At 39.1% G+C, this 14,448-nt stretch overlaps 1 protein-coding gene and 3 pseudogenes across 1 annotated transcript in view; all 4 read left to right on the top strand.

Moving 5' to 3' along the window:
- Nucleotides 1-14,448, top strand: part of ATP8A1 (ATPase phospholipid transporting 8A1) — a 240,458-nt gene that overhangs the window by 21,201 nt on the left and 204,809 nt on the right. The window lies entirely within an intron of this gene.
- LOC143663732 (tudor domain-containing protein 3 pseudogene) lies at nucleotides 134-4,321 on the top strand (annotated as a pseudogene).
- On the top strand, nucleotides 3,885-5,099 carry LOC143663731 (tudor domain-containing protein 3 pseudogene; annotated as a pseudogene).
- Nucleotides 5,235-13,755, top strand: LOC143663730 (tudor domain-containing protein 3 pseudogene; annotated as a pseudogene).

Genomic DNA, 14,448 nt, shown 5'->3' with positions numbered 1-14,448 from the left:
CAGAATATAAGTATTGGGGGCATGGTGGCTTTAACAAATAGATTATATCCAAAACTCTATAACAATGCTTCAAGGAAAATTGATCACTGTGGGTGCTCTGATATCTAAATAGCAGCTAGAAGGCCATGGGGGGATGGGGAGAGTGGTGCTTGGACAAAATGATGTTGAGATGGAAAAGGGTCCGGAGAGAAGACATGGAGTTGGAGGGAGAGGTGAGGTGAGGTCAGGCTTAGTTGTTGAATGAATGCATAAGTACATCTACCAGTATTAGAACTTTAGAGTTGAGATGGCCCTTATTGATTTCCAGATGTTATCCTGGTTCTGGTGTGCATGGTCTCTCTCTGGTGAGCCCATCTCCATATTAGATGCAGGCTTTGCTCATCTTCATCATTTTGAGAAGAATCCTTAAAAGGAGTGAACCATTTTGTAAGATGAAAGTCAATCTACTTTTTGAAGCAAATAACCATGTTTTCCATTATAAGGGCACATAGATTTTTTTGAACATTTTGTTAGAACTCAGGTGGTCTTGAGGGTAATGAGGCAGGATCACAAATGCATAAGCATGAGGATAAAGGATATGGAAGGCTTTTTGTCTATTGTGCGGCTCCCTTGGGGAGCAACCCACAGTTGTCCTAGGGCATGCTGGACTCTGGGCTTGGTTAGTTCAGCTGTTAGAATCAGAGTAGAACTGATTTGCTTGTGGGGCTTAGGGAATGCTCCAGGCAGCCTATTGATCCCTTGAGTAGAGTGGTTGGTTACATCGTGTTCCCAGGTTATCATTCTATGCAGATTGCAGCTAGCGATTGGTAGACCGGGAACAGGATTTAGCTTTTGGAATAAACGGCTGGCCAGTTCAGGTAGAGTGTCAATGCCCAGCTATGTTGTGTGGGCATCAAGACCGGACTTTGCTTCTAGTTATTTAGGTAGTTAGAGTAGTTCCCAGAATCAAAGAAAAAGCTACCAGGCAGGTCAAGCATGATTGAAGGAAGCTCGACTAGTGGACAGTCGCTTCAGGATGCCATAGTATCGGTTCCATCAGTGTTCATTCTTTCCATCTGCCCACTGCAAAGTGACTGTGATTGGCTTATCATGAGCCATGTGCCCACCTCTAAGGCAAAGAGGGTTTGACCATCCACCTAAAACTGCCTGAAGTACGTGGAAAGGGAGTTCTTCAAGGAACCCCATAGGAGTTTCCAGGAGGAAAAGAAACTTAGCTGGAAAGAACAGTAGATGTACATTTTACAGAGCACACATCAGCACATAGTATACTGATGCAACTGAAAATTTCATTTCCCCTCTCGCTCATGTGGTCATGGTCCAGAAATTAAGTTGTGTTGCTCAACAGTTTCTGTTTAATTCTGAGGCTTTAAATGGTATTTGAGTTCTTCATTGCTGCATCTGAAAATTTAGTATGGAAGACTTAACCTTTAAAGCACCCAGGTTTTTTGTTTCCCATACTGTTCATTCCTTCCTTTTGTGCCCTGTTTGTCTGAACAGCTGCTGTCAAATTTACAATCAAACATTCGAAGTTCAGTTCCAACAATACCGTCTGTGACAACATAATCTCCTTTGTAGCTCCAGCTAGTCTCCCTATTTCTAATTATATAACAATATATATTTATAGTTTGATACCACTGAAAACAAAATAAATAAAATACAAACATCTAAAGTGTTCAGTCAGAGATGGTTTTGTTACAGAAACTTGAGGTAAAATTACTAGATGGGGGTTTTAACTTATTATTTTTCCCAGAGAACAAAAGAAAAACATATTAAACCTTTGAAAAAGCCTGTGGTTAGCACTTACGCTACAAAAGAGCACCTAACTTTAATCACATCTAAGTTCTGCAGTGTGCCTTTAATGTTCCTGGTTAGTTCTGCAGTTAATATTCTTTTATTAGCTTCTATGGCTGTTGCAAGCATGACTGTTTAATGACCTCAGTCTAGGTCGAGAAGCTTGAGCAATTAATATAGTCTCTTTCATGTCTAATATTGGAATCCATTGAGTAAAAGGATATGTAATTGGACTTTTCTGAATATGTTTAGGAGAAAATATAATAGATTTCCTGATTCCAATTACACTCTTACTTATAATTACAATGAAGTTGAGTCTGTGAAAATTTAATTGTTCTATAACCATATTACCAGGCAACAAAATGGTTTTCTATCTTGCTCTCTTGTTCCTCCTACCTACCCACCTCTGCATTTCTGTTACATCACCTCTGTACAGATGTCAAATTTGGGGAAAATGTGGACTAATGTAATGTTAATTTGCAAAATTGTAGGGAAAAATCCATTTTTTTAAATTTATTTTTTATTATCAAACCAAAACAACATACAAACATGAACATTTTTAACATACAAATGTTCCCTGCATGGTGTACAATCGATGGCTCACAATATCACCACATAGTATTATATTCATCACCGTGATCATGTTTTAGAACATTTCTCGAGAAAAAGAGATTAAAAAAAAAAAAGGAAAAACTCATACACACCATGCCCCTTACCCCTCCCTCTCATTGACCATTAGTATTTCCATCTACTCAGTATATTGTAACCTTTGTCCCCCTATTTTTTTTCTATACCCCTTGCCACTCCCTTTCATTGCTCGCTAGTATTTCAATCTATTCAATTTATGAAAAATCCATTTTTTTACTGTCTGGATTTATTCATGTTCACAACTTTAAATATTACCCAAACAAATAAGAAATGTTAATGCCTACATTAGTGTCCTTAAGACTTTTGTTTTTTTCCCAAATAAGTATTTTAGAAAGGGAAACTGACTTCATGATTTCTGAGGAGAACAGGATAATAGGAATTGAGTGATAAATATTACGCTACATTGCTAGCATAAAGTCATTTAATCCTCATGTTAACCTTATTTTTATGGATGAGGAACCTAAAGCTCATAAGATAAATAATTTTCCCAGTGTTATGTGGAAGTGTTATAATTTGAATTTGAATACAGATCTGACTTCAAAGCCTGTACTTTGTTTTTTTGGCTTTTTTCCCCCCACAACAGTTTGCCGTTTTGATTTCAATAATAGAAATAATAGCTAGAATTTTTATTTTTTATTTTTGCTTTTCTTTTCTTTTGGTCTCAAGTAGGAAGGCTTCTACCTAACCTCACTCCAGATCCTCACCACACCTGGCCTAAGCAGCTGTCACGGCCAAGGTTCCCGGCTTGGTATTGTCCCAGGCAGATGGGTATCTTTCACATGAAGGCATTGAAGTATGCAAAATTTCTCCTGACCAAATGAAAAAAAACAGACATCACCCTGGTTGCTCTCACAATACTAAGAGCAGTTGGGGAGAAATTCCTCCTTAGTGACATCAGTGGTTTAAAGATAGACAAACTTGAAGTTTCATGTGTTTTGTGGATTCAGAAACCTTGCAGTGGGCTGGACCATAGAATAATGAAAAATCTCAGGCTGCACCAAGAATGCTGTTTGCAGATGATTGATGGTCACATAAGTTGCTCAGCAGTAACATTTTTAGTATATATCAAAAATAAGCCCAACACAGCACTTGGAACTAAAATTAAGCTCCCAGGCATTGTTGACATAAAAAAAATGGGATTCCTGCTATTGAATGACTCTAACACCACATTTCTTGGTGGTGAAGTGGAGCACGTGTTGAGAAATGGGAGTTACAGAAGCTTGTCAAAACACAGTAGAAGCAATATTAGAACCGAAGGTAGAACACATCCTTTTGTGCCTTTTGGACAGATATGTGTATCTCATGTTCAAGTGGATAGCAGAGAAACAAGTTATTATGGCTGTCAAACCTACAAATGATAATGATGAATTTGTAAAGCAAAGGATTGGTGAGCAAAGAAACCAAAACGCTAGGAGGAGGTGGTGATGAGCCTAGGTAATCTCGGCATGAGTGCTAAAAAAGCAAGTGCAAGTGCTTTCTTATAATATTGGTTTGGATGTGTTCAAAAATAGGACTTATAAGTCATGAACTCAAAATTAACAGGAATGAACCAAGGAAAAATGACATCCTAAAGTTAGGTATTATTCTTGAAAAACAGAATAACCTGATTCTGCACAGATTCACCTGATTTTAAAGTCACTTTCTTAAACTGAGATCTGTGGATCACTAAGGAGTCTGTTGATGGTAATCAGGAGGTGGGATAGGGTTCCATACATTTGTATTAGATGAAAATTACATCTACATTTTCACTAACTCCTATCTGAATGTGAGTATTTCCTTCTATTATGAAATTGGGCAACAAAAGTGGTATAAACAAATACCTATGACTCTGTCATCAATAGAAATCTCAGCTATTTTAATATCACAAACCCAAATAGGAAAGTCTTACAGAAAAATCAATCAAATTTGAGGGGAAACATGAAGGTATCTATAGAGAACTGGTTGTGGAGAAAGCTCTAAAGCATATAAAACAAATAGGCTTTAGTAAAAAAAGCTTTGTGACAAGACCTTATGGATAATGGTATCACTTAGAAGCAGCATAGAATATATTTTTTAATAGCAATAAACATAAACCTCTTATGGGTCCACTTCTGGATGGTAAAAGAAAAGGCAAAGGGCAAGTAAGTCTCAAGATAAAGAGGACCTGGGAAATGCAATCCCATCAGCACCAAGCCCATTATTTGATTTTTTTGGAGTTAAATCACAGTCATAACATATTCTTCAGGATTAACGTGGATTGTCACAAACTGAGTAAAATGGAGTAAGAAATGATCAACCGAGCCATCGTCTTCATGGTGATACCAGGCAGCCAAGAAATAAAGAGCCTCCTCATTTTCAGAGCAGTCCTCAAAATGCAAAGTCAGTTTGGAAATCAGTGGATTACTTAGACACAGAGGTCCTGAAAGATCAACTTCTTCTTCAGGATCTGAAATATTGTCTGAAGGAGAGAACCAAGGGCGGTAGACTATATTCTAGATGATGAAATTAAAGGTACTTCATGTTCTTTGAGTTCTCAGCACAATGGTGGTGTTTTTAAAAAGAGAGATAGCTCTATGCAAAGCAAACCAAGAAAAGTTCCATTCCATGGAGAAGGAAAAGAAAATCCATTTCCTCAAGAATCCATAGATTATAATAATAAAAACCCAGTAAAGGGTTTGTAAGGGTACTCGCCTTCCATATGGGAGACCCAGATTCAATTCCCCGCCCATGCACTTCCCAAGCAAAACAAACAAACAAACAAAAAACCAAAAACAAACAAAAAATGGTGCTGTAGTAAGGGGATAGTCACATGGAAAATGAATGAAATGTGACCCTTGCCACACAGTATATAAACAAACACACATGGTACAAGAGAAAATCAAACAGCAAATCCTTATATTTTTATGACAGGAAACCACAAACAACAAATTATGAAGCTTTCAATTGTGTATTTTTTGAAAAAAAATTATTTAATGTAAATGTTGTTGACCAGAATCCTATTAGAACTAACATTTTCATTGTTGTCACTAATGGAGATACAGACATGGCACTGAAGGGAAGGTGAATAGGACTGAAGTCAGCAAGGCCCGTCACAGCTACACCTTGTGATGATAGAACATTTTATAATAATGGCCCAAAAGAAGATCTGGGCCAGTTAAACCAGGTAAAGTACTGGAATCAGCTCTTCCTATGGAGCGTGCAAAAACAAGGAGACCTGGAGATCAATGTTTTATGCTTTATTGGGAAGCCACCAGGTTTTACCAAGTGAAAGCTGAAAACCTCCATTCTTTGAGTATTTGACAGTTGTTGTTAAGGTCATTACTTTTGGAAAACTATGAAAGGTGCAACTAAGCAGCATCAGTCCGTAAGAGGCATGAGAAGAAGAAGGTACACTTGTGGTTTGAAGCTGTATGTACCCCAGAAAAACATGTGCTTAAATTTAATCTATGCCTGTGGATGTAAACCCATCAGTAAGGACATATTAATGAGGCTATTTCAGATAAGGTATGACCCACCTCATTCAGATTGGTCTTAAACCTATTTATTACTTGAGTCCTTTTTAAGAGAATGAAATTCAGAGAAGGAGAGAGAAAGCTATGGAAGCAAGAAGCTGAAAGCAATGAAACCCAGAAGAGAAGGGAGAGACCAGCAGATGCCACCATGTTCCTTGCCATGTGACAAAGCAGCCAAGGATCGCTGGCAGCTGGTCTTCAGAAAGAAAGCATCACCTTGATGATGCCTTGGTTTGGATATTCTCACAGCCCCAAAATGTAAGCTAATAATTTCCTACTGTGTAAAACCCATTTCGTGATATCTGCTTTGAGCAGCCTAGAAAATTAAAACATAGTTTAATCCACAACCAAATGCTTGAATTCCGCAGAGGAAGCAATGGCCAGCCAAGATGATCAATTCAGTCAAAACCCAGCAGTTTTGTCAAACTCTCTGGGCTCAGAATTAACATGAAAAGATTCTGCATGAAGAAAGGAGCCATTGACTGAAATATCTTGATCAAAACCTTTTGATAGACTTTCTGTTTCCCCTTTAGGACAAGATGTAGCCATGGTGGATGATATTATCTGAAGATAGGTAAAACAGATTTTGAAGGCAAAAGTAAAGTGTCAACCCATATAAAGAATGGGGAAAAATACTGAGTTAAATAAAATAAACATCTTTTCCAAATGAAAGAAAGATTTTCTTGTCATCAGTAAAACCAACAGTGCTAATAGATAATAAACAAATAGCTAAAATTCATTGCATATGGATGAGGAGCCAGGCACTGTCCTGAGTACTTTGCTTTATTTCTTTTAATCCCCACAAAAAAAGCTGTGAATGGAGTCTATTAAGTAGTTTTTCTAAGATAACAGCTCTTAACTGATAGTCCTTAACTGTCTTTCTCATTCCACAGCCTGTGCCCCCAGACATACTTCTGTAAAGGCTTTCTTGATTATACTCTATATTTTAAATGTTATTGATTACCATGTTATACTAAAAAAAAAGATTCCTGATATCGAAGGCTAGGATTGGTTGGCTATAAAGAAAGTTCCTTTCATTAAATTATTAATCATTTTTTGTATTTAAAATCCTAAATTTCTTTCAAGCCTTATATTTTTTGCTTCGAGTAGCATCAGAGGGTGGGCACATGTGGCATCATAAATGGTGAGATGATAATGAAAAATACGAAGAGTCTAGAAGGGTATTGCCAGCTCTGCTTCTACAAAACGTCATGTGTCTGTCACTTTTTTCATGTCTGTCACCATAACCTTACCCAGGCCCCATTGTCTTTTAATTGAATTCCACAATAGTCTCACAATGGTCTTCCTACTTAAAACTTTTCAGTAGATTCTTCGTTCATGAAAAGTAAGAATTGACGATTGTTGTTGTTTCTTCCCACCTGGCCCTGCTTTTCCTTAAGATGCTCTGCATGTTTAACTATCACTATTCCTCTTATTCCTGACACAGTGAGTTTCCTGGGTATGATGGTCAGGTTCATGTGTCAACTTGGCCAGGTGGTGGTGCCCAGTTGTCTGGTCGGGCAAGCGCTGGCCTGTCAGTTGCTGTGAGGACATTTCATGGGCTTAAATCATGACCACATTGGCTGTATCCACAGCTGATTGTATTTGCAGTCAGCTAAGGGAGTGTCTTCTGCAATGAGTGCTGCTTAATCTAATCACCAGAAGGTTTTTAAGGAGGATTCAGAAAAGACAACCACTTTTTCTGTTTCAGCCAGCCAGCCTCATTGAGGACTTCTCATTGGAGTTGCCAGCTTGTAGCCTGCCCTACAGACCTTGGACTCTTACATCCCCACAGTTGCATGAGATGCTTTTATAAATTTTATGTTTACAGACATCTCCTGCTGATTCCAGTTCTCTAGAGAATCCTAGCTAATACGCTGGGTTTGTACTATCCCTTACTCTTCCTGATATGACAGTCTGGTCTCAAGTCTGCTGTTTCCTTGGAGAAGCCTATTCCTACTATGCAGTATTAAGCAGTAGTAGTAGCAACAGCAACAGACATAACAGGGACAACAATGGAAATAGTTAACATTTATTGAGTTCTTACTTTACTATGTGCCAGGTACTGTTCTTTTATTATTATTTTTTTCAGACATCATTATTTGCATGTATTAATTTACTGGGTCCTCACAACCCCCCTTTGGGGAGGGAACTATTATTATCTCCATTTTACACATAATGAAGTTTAGGCACAGAGAGTTCTATTGATCACTTGGTACCTAGTAGGCATTTAAATATGTGGAATGAATGAACAAATGAACGAACTAATGAACAATGGCTCTTACTGTTGGATGGTGATATTTGTGATGAGAAATGAAAAATTTCAGATATGTATTTCTGCTGTAATTGTATGAGAGGATCAAAAGCCTTTTTATTTAAATAGCTGCTTAGCACTTTTTTCTCCTCTGTTACATTGTTCTGGGTTTGCATGAGCATGTGGCCAGAAGAAGAAAGACCACATGTCACCATACTCAGTAGCCCATAGTTACTTGGTCAATAGGTACCAATCAATTGTAAGCAACAGAATACGTCACTGCTTATCTTTTCAAATATGGAGATTTAGCCATCATTACAAAGTACCATTTGATTTTATGACCGAGTGCTAGGTGCAGATTAAGTAAGCCAACCATTGTATGAATGTCTCGATAAGGGATTTTTTTTAGTTTCCTAGGCTGCTCAAAGCAAATACCATGAGATGGGTTGACTTTAAACAATGGAAATTTATTAACTTACAGTTTGAGGCTGTGAGGATGTCCAAATCAAGGCATCATCAAGGTGATGCTTTCTTCCTGAAGATCAGCTTCCCTGCTATCCTTGGCTCCTCTACCACATGGCAAGGCACATGGTGGCACCTGTTGGTCTCTCCCTTCTCTTCTTGGTTTTGTTGTTTTCAGTTTTTTGCTTCTGTGGCTTTCTCTCTCTGTGTCTGAATTTCATTCTCTTATAAAGAGCTCAAGTAATAGGATTAGGACCCATCCTGAATGAGGTGGGTCACAGTTTAGCTGAAACATTCTCATCAAAAGATTCTACGTACAGTGCATTTACACCCACAAGAACAGAATTGATTTAAGAACTTGTTTTTCTGGGGTACATATAGCTTCAAACCATCACAAGGCTCAAGTAGGAAACATTGTGTATTTCATTTTGTAAGCTTCCCTGTTCAGCTGAACAAATGAGGCATTGACTTTTTTTCTGCCTGACGTCCAGCAGTTAGTAATTTCACAAGCTTTTAGAGCTGAAAGAGAATGTCAGATTATTAGCCTAGTTTCCTTATTTAACAAGGGAAGAGAATAATCCCCAGGGATCTAGTGGTTTGTACACGATCACGTAATTACTTGGTAGAAAAGCTAGAAGTCTCCGCACAGCCACTAAGTGGAGAGGGTTTAGTAATGGACCCTGTTAGGGAAGATGGATGCTTGTTCACTTTCAGGGTCGTGAATTAAGATGCTGACCCATCAGCATGCTTATTTTTTCCTGATAATGAAGCTGACACCTGTTATGGTCACCAGGATGGCGTTGCTTGTACACCCTTACTTAGTAATACTCAGAGATATCTTACTGTGGCACATTCAGTAGCTAAAAGTAATATGTGACTGTTTATTTTACTACTCCAAAATTCTCAGCCTTTCAGAGGTTGGGGATTTGGCATGCTATCATTTTATAACTAAAACTGCAGAATTTAGCCTGAGAAAATCCCTGGTTTGATGTGTACTTTAGAAATACTAGGTAATTTTATCATTAGTCAAAAAAACCACAATTCAGACAGCAAAACCATTTTTCTGCTGGGGGATAAGAATCAAGTGGGACATTACAAACCTCAAATGCAGAATTTTCAATATAGCTGTGATTCTGAATTGCTATATTATTATCATCTCTTTCATTTGGCCTGATGAAGAAAAAGTCTTCTTGTTCATTTCAAGAAAAGCTGGCCAGAATCCTTCATTTAGAGAGTCTGATTTGATTCTCGCTGGTTGTAAGATGCACAGACCTTGGAGAGAATAACGTTGAACAAAGCAAAGGTGCTTTAGAAATGTGCTTTAATAGAGTGAGAACCTTGCTCAAGTCTCTTCCTCAAAGCAATGAGTACGCGAATGTGCCTGCCTGTGTTTGCTCTTTACACCTTTGAGTTTAAGAAGAGTCAGGACACTATTAGTGGATGTCATAGGTCAGATTGAGCATCAAGGACACTGGGGTAAAAGCCTGAGTGATTCTCCAGAAGAGTCCAAGATGTGGTGAAGGTAATGTAGGAGAGTGCTTCTGTTGTCATTATCGTCCTGAATTTGTGTGCCTGTACCTGGCAGCCATGTTGAGATGCGCCCCAAGCACTTGGAAATGAGCTTGCCTTCTCATTTCCTTGTAAAATCAATACATGATATAACCAAGGTTACCTACAAGAGGGGCAGAATGGTTCCTAGATTTACAGGGTTTGACTGTAATCCCACTGAAAGATTAAATGTAACTTTGAATTAGGAGGGACGGATGAGTCATAGAGTTAGACAGGGGGAGCACTCTTCCCAGCTACATGAAGGGAAAGAGAAGTTTTATCTAACAGACTTGAAGTACTTTAGCCCCAGTGCCAGGGTTATGGAAGATATTGGTCCCTTGAATGTATCTACTCGTTATGTGGGATGAGTATATCAGGCTGTGCTAGGCTGATGCTGTTAGATTCTTATTTCACCTAACCACCAGTGGATTGCTTCAGTTCTCATCTGACATACTTTCACTTGGCCATTTGACTTTCTATGTAGGCCAACAAGGGAGAGTTGAAATGATTATGAGACTTCAATTACACTAGTTCCTATGGAGATTTTTCCTCATCATATGGTAACTTATGAGTTTGGTTAATCTCTACCTCTAAGAGAAAGATCTGCCATTGGTATTGTAAAATCTGTTTTTGCTAATTTCTTAATTCATTCATCAGACTTTCAGTATTTATTATGAGCCAGAGTTATAATACTTAGGTAGCTAAAACATGAAGGGGAAGAGATGAAATGGCAGTTACAATAGAAGTTAAAAAACTACCACTCTGAAACAGTATCCTGGCCTCCCACTTCTGTGAGGCTCAGCATATGAACTTATCTTTATCCACCAATGTTAAATATCATCGGTTACATTTATTATGTACTTAATAAATATTAGACATTTTGTTGAGTAGTCTGCATATACTTTTTCCTTTAATACCAACTATTCCAGGAGGTAGATATACTATATTTCTACTTTTCAGACTAAGAAATTGAAATTTAATGATGGTAAGTAACTTGCCTAAGGTCACATTTTACTCCTGGTTTTTGTTATTTACCAAAAACATCCATTTGACTATACTTGATATGGGGTTTGAACTCATTCCATAGTGATGCATTAGTTTCCTGTGACTGCTGTAACGAATTGCCACAAACTTGGTGCCTTAAAGCAACTTCATTCTCTCAGCATTCTGGAGGCCAAAGTCTGAAATCATTACCAGCGGGTCACAGTCAAGGTGTCATCAGGGTTGTGTTCCATCCAGGAGCACTCGGGGAGAATCCATTCCTTGGCCTCTCCTAGCTTCTGGTAGCTGCTAGCCATCCTTGATTTGTGGCTGTATCACTACAGTCTCTGCCTCCATCTTTACATGGCCTTTTCTTCTGTTGTCGTATCTCCCGTCATCTCTATTTCTCTCTCTCTTTTTTTTTTTTGACATTTGGCTGATTAAAAAAATATATTTTTATTGATAAATCTTAACACACAAACATTCCAAAAATGGTGCACAATCAGTTACTCACAATTTCATCACATGATTGTATATTCATCACCGTGATAATTTTTTAGAACATTTGTATCAGGCCAGAAAAAGAAATTAAAAAAAAAAACAAAACTCATACATAATACCCCATACTTCTCCCTCTCATTGACCAGTAATATTTCCATCTACTCAATTTATTTTAACCTTTGTCCCCCATTATGTATTTTTTATCCATATTTTTTACTCATCTGTCCATACCCTAGACAAAAGGAACATCAGATGCAAGGTTTCCACAATCACACAGTCACACTGTAAAAGCTTTATCATTATACAGTTGTCTTCAAGAATCAAGGCTACAGGAGCACTGCTCAATGGTTTCATACTTCGATCTAGCCACTCCAATACACCATAAACTAAAAAAGCAATATCTATATAATGCATAAGAATAACCTCCAGGATAACCTCTTGACTCTGTTTGAAATCTCTCAGCCACTGACACTTTATTTTGTCTCATTTCTCTCTTCCCTCTTTTGGTCAAGAAGACTTTCTCAATTCCTTGATGCCAGGTCCCGGGTCATCCTGGGGTTTCTGTCCTACATTGCTAGGGATATTTACACCCCTAGGAGTTATGCCCTACATAGGAGGGAGGGCAGTGAGTTCACTTGCCGCATTGGCTTAGAGAGGCCACATCTGCACCTCTCTCTTTTAATGGCACTTGTGATGGCATTTAGGGTGTACCTGGACAATCCAGGATGATCACTCTATGTTGTGCATAAGAAAACAGTCACTGGTTCCAGGGATTAGGACCTGGTATTTTGGGAGGGGGGAGCATTATTCAGATTATCATAGCGGGCTTTGGAGTTCTGAACCAGTGATGATGGTTCCTGAGGGGACCCAGAATCAGTCTGCCAGGTCCCTTAGTGTCCATTTCCGTTAAATGTGAGAATGTTACATGCCCTCTAGGTGCAACATTGTGTCAGGAAAAGTTTTAAGGGATCCCCAAGACCATGATTAAGATGTATTTTTTTCTCTTGAAATACTTCACATTTAGGATGATTCAAGGGCAAAGGAGGCACTAAAGGCCTGAACTTCTAGAGAGATGCAGTGAGAACTGCCACTAGTTTCCTGCCTGGCCTCACTTGCCCCGCTCACGCCATCTGTGAGGGGATGACACCATAGCACATTCAGTTCTCAGGACTCAGGAGCATTGAGATAAGTTAAGAGCTACTAGTAAATTTAATGACCTATGGAAACAAACCCTCTAAATTATTCAACGACCCTCTAAGAGGCACAGCTTCCTCCCTCAAAACAAAGGATAGGTAGAACCATGTATGGGAAGGAATGGCAGCTGAGCCTTCTTAGTTTCATCTTCTTTGGGGTTTTGGGGTGGGGTGGTGAGGGGATGCTCCCTTGCATCACCTTTGCCCATACCTTTCACTATAAATCTCTCAGTGAAGGTGTTGTCCAAGTGGAAGCACAGAGCTCTTTATGTAGTCATTACAGCTGATGCAGGTGGTGATTTGCACATAAAAGAAGTCATACATTCTGAAAGGAAGCTTTAGAGAAAGTTTTTTTTTTTTTAAATAGAAGAATAAAATAGAGTTGTCTGGTCATATGGAAAAGCTATCAAATTGAATATAGGGAATGTGTTTTCAATTCTAACCCAGAAGCAAGATGAAATCCAAACTGTTCCTCATCTCCCTCAAAGGGTTATCTCATTAGTTCAAATAGAAGAGCCTTATTTTTCTTCAATGTGGTAGGAGTGTGGATTGATAAGTTACCCGTATGTCCAGACCTAACCTGCCTTTTTTCTACAACGTGCGATAAGAGTTCTTTGAATATTCAATTTACGATCATTATAAACTCCCACTTTGCAAATTAGTAAGACTGCTGATCTTTCCCCAGGTGCCCTCACCTGAATATTCCAGAGGCCCTGAGCTTATTAAACCTGCTCGTTGCTGGCTGGGCCACCTGCCAGAAGTGACTAGGAAATCAGGTGCATACTACAAGGAGGTACCTGCAGCTGCTGGCCTTCTTACATCCCATGAGTGGGCCTTAGCTACTTACGGGATCACCGTGTCACTGCTGGTGGGGGGACCTGTGTGATCGAGTGTGCTGAAGCCCTCACAACCCTATGGAGACAGGGCAGGGTGACCTTAGGTCCCCTTGGCCAAATACCTCACTCCTTGCTTCCAGTGTACACCTCCTGTATCTTCCTCTGTGTCACACTCAGGACGTACCAGAGCCCCAGGGGTTTTGCTCCATAAATTCAGGATCAGGCACATTGTCTTCCCAAGCCTTTCCCACGGTGCTAAGGTGTCTGAGTGAAGAAGGCCTATGGCATTAGCTGTATTCTGTGCCTAGAACCATCAACCCACTTTAATGGCCCTACCCCGGAGTGAGTTTTTTTCCCCTAGGGTCCCTTATTATCTGACCTTGGTTGGGGCCCTGTCAGTCCATTAGGATTGCTTTAATTACTCTGATTCTCATTAGTGGGAAGAGGTGTGCATTTTTCCCACCAAGGTCCTTTGCCCCCTGAATACAAATTAAAAGTCCAGTCACAGAGAGCAAGTACAACCTGTAGACATCAGCTCAGAGCAGAGTGGAGAGCGGAGAGCTGGCTTCAACTGTCCAGTCCAGATGCCAGAAACAGTTCTCTGTGGTTTTTGTCTGGGCTGTGGTTAAGGACAATCTAATAAAGGGTTTTTAAGAATTTTTAAGATTGATATGCCTCTATATGACAATCAATATGTGAAATTTTGGTTATATAAAACTAGGGGGGAAAGCTTATGTTGTGTC

The sequence above is a fragment of the Tamandua tetradactyla genome, chromosome 19, assembly GCF_023851605.1.
Source record: "Tamandua tetradactyla isolate mTamTet1 chromosome 19, mTamTet1.pri, whole genome shotgun sequence".
NCBI lineage: Eukaryota > Metazoa > Chordata > Mammalia > Pilosa > Myrmecophagidae > Tamandua > Tamandua tetradactyla.
Note: the sequence above shows the minus strand (reverse complement) of the source record. Positions and strands in the feature narration are given on the sequence as shown.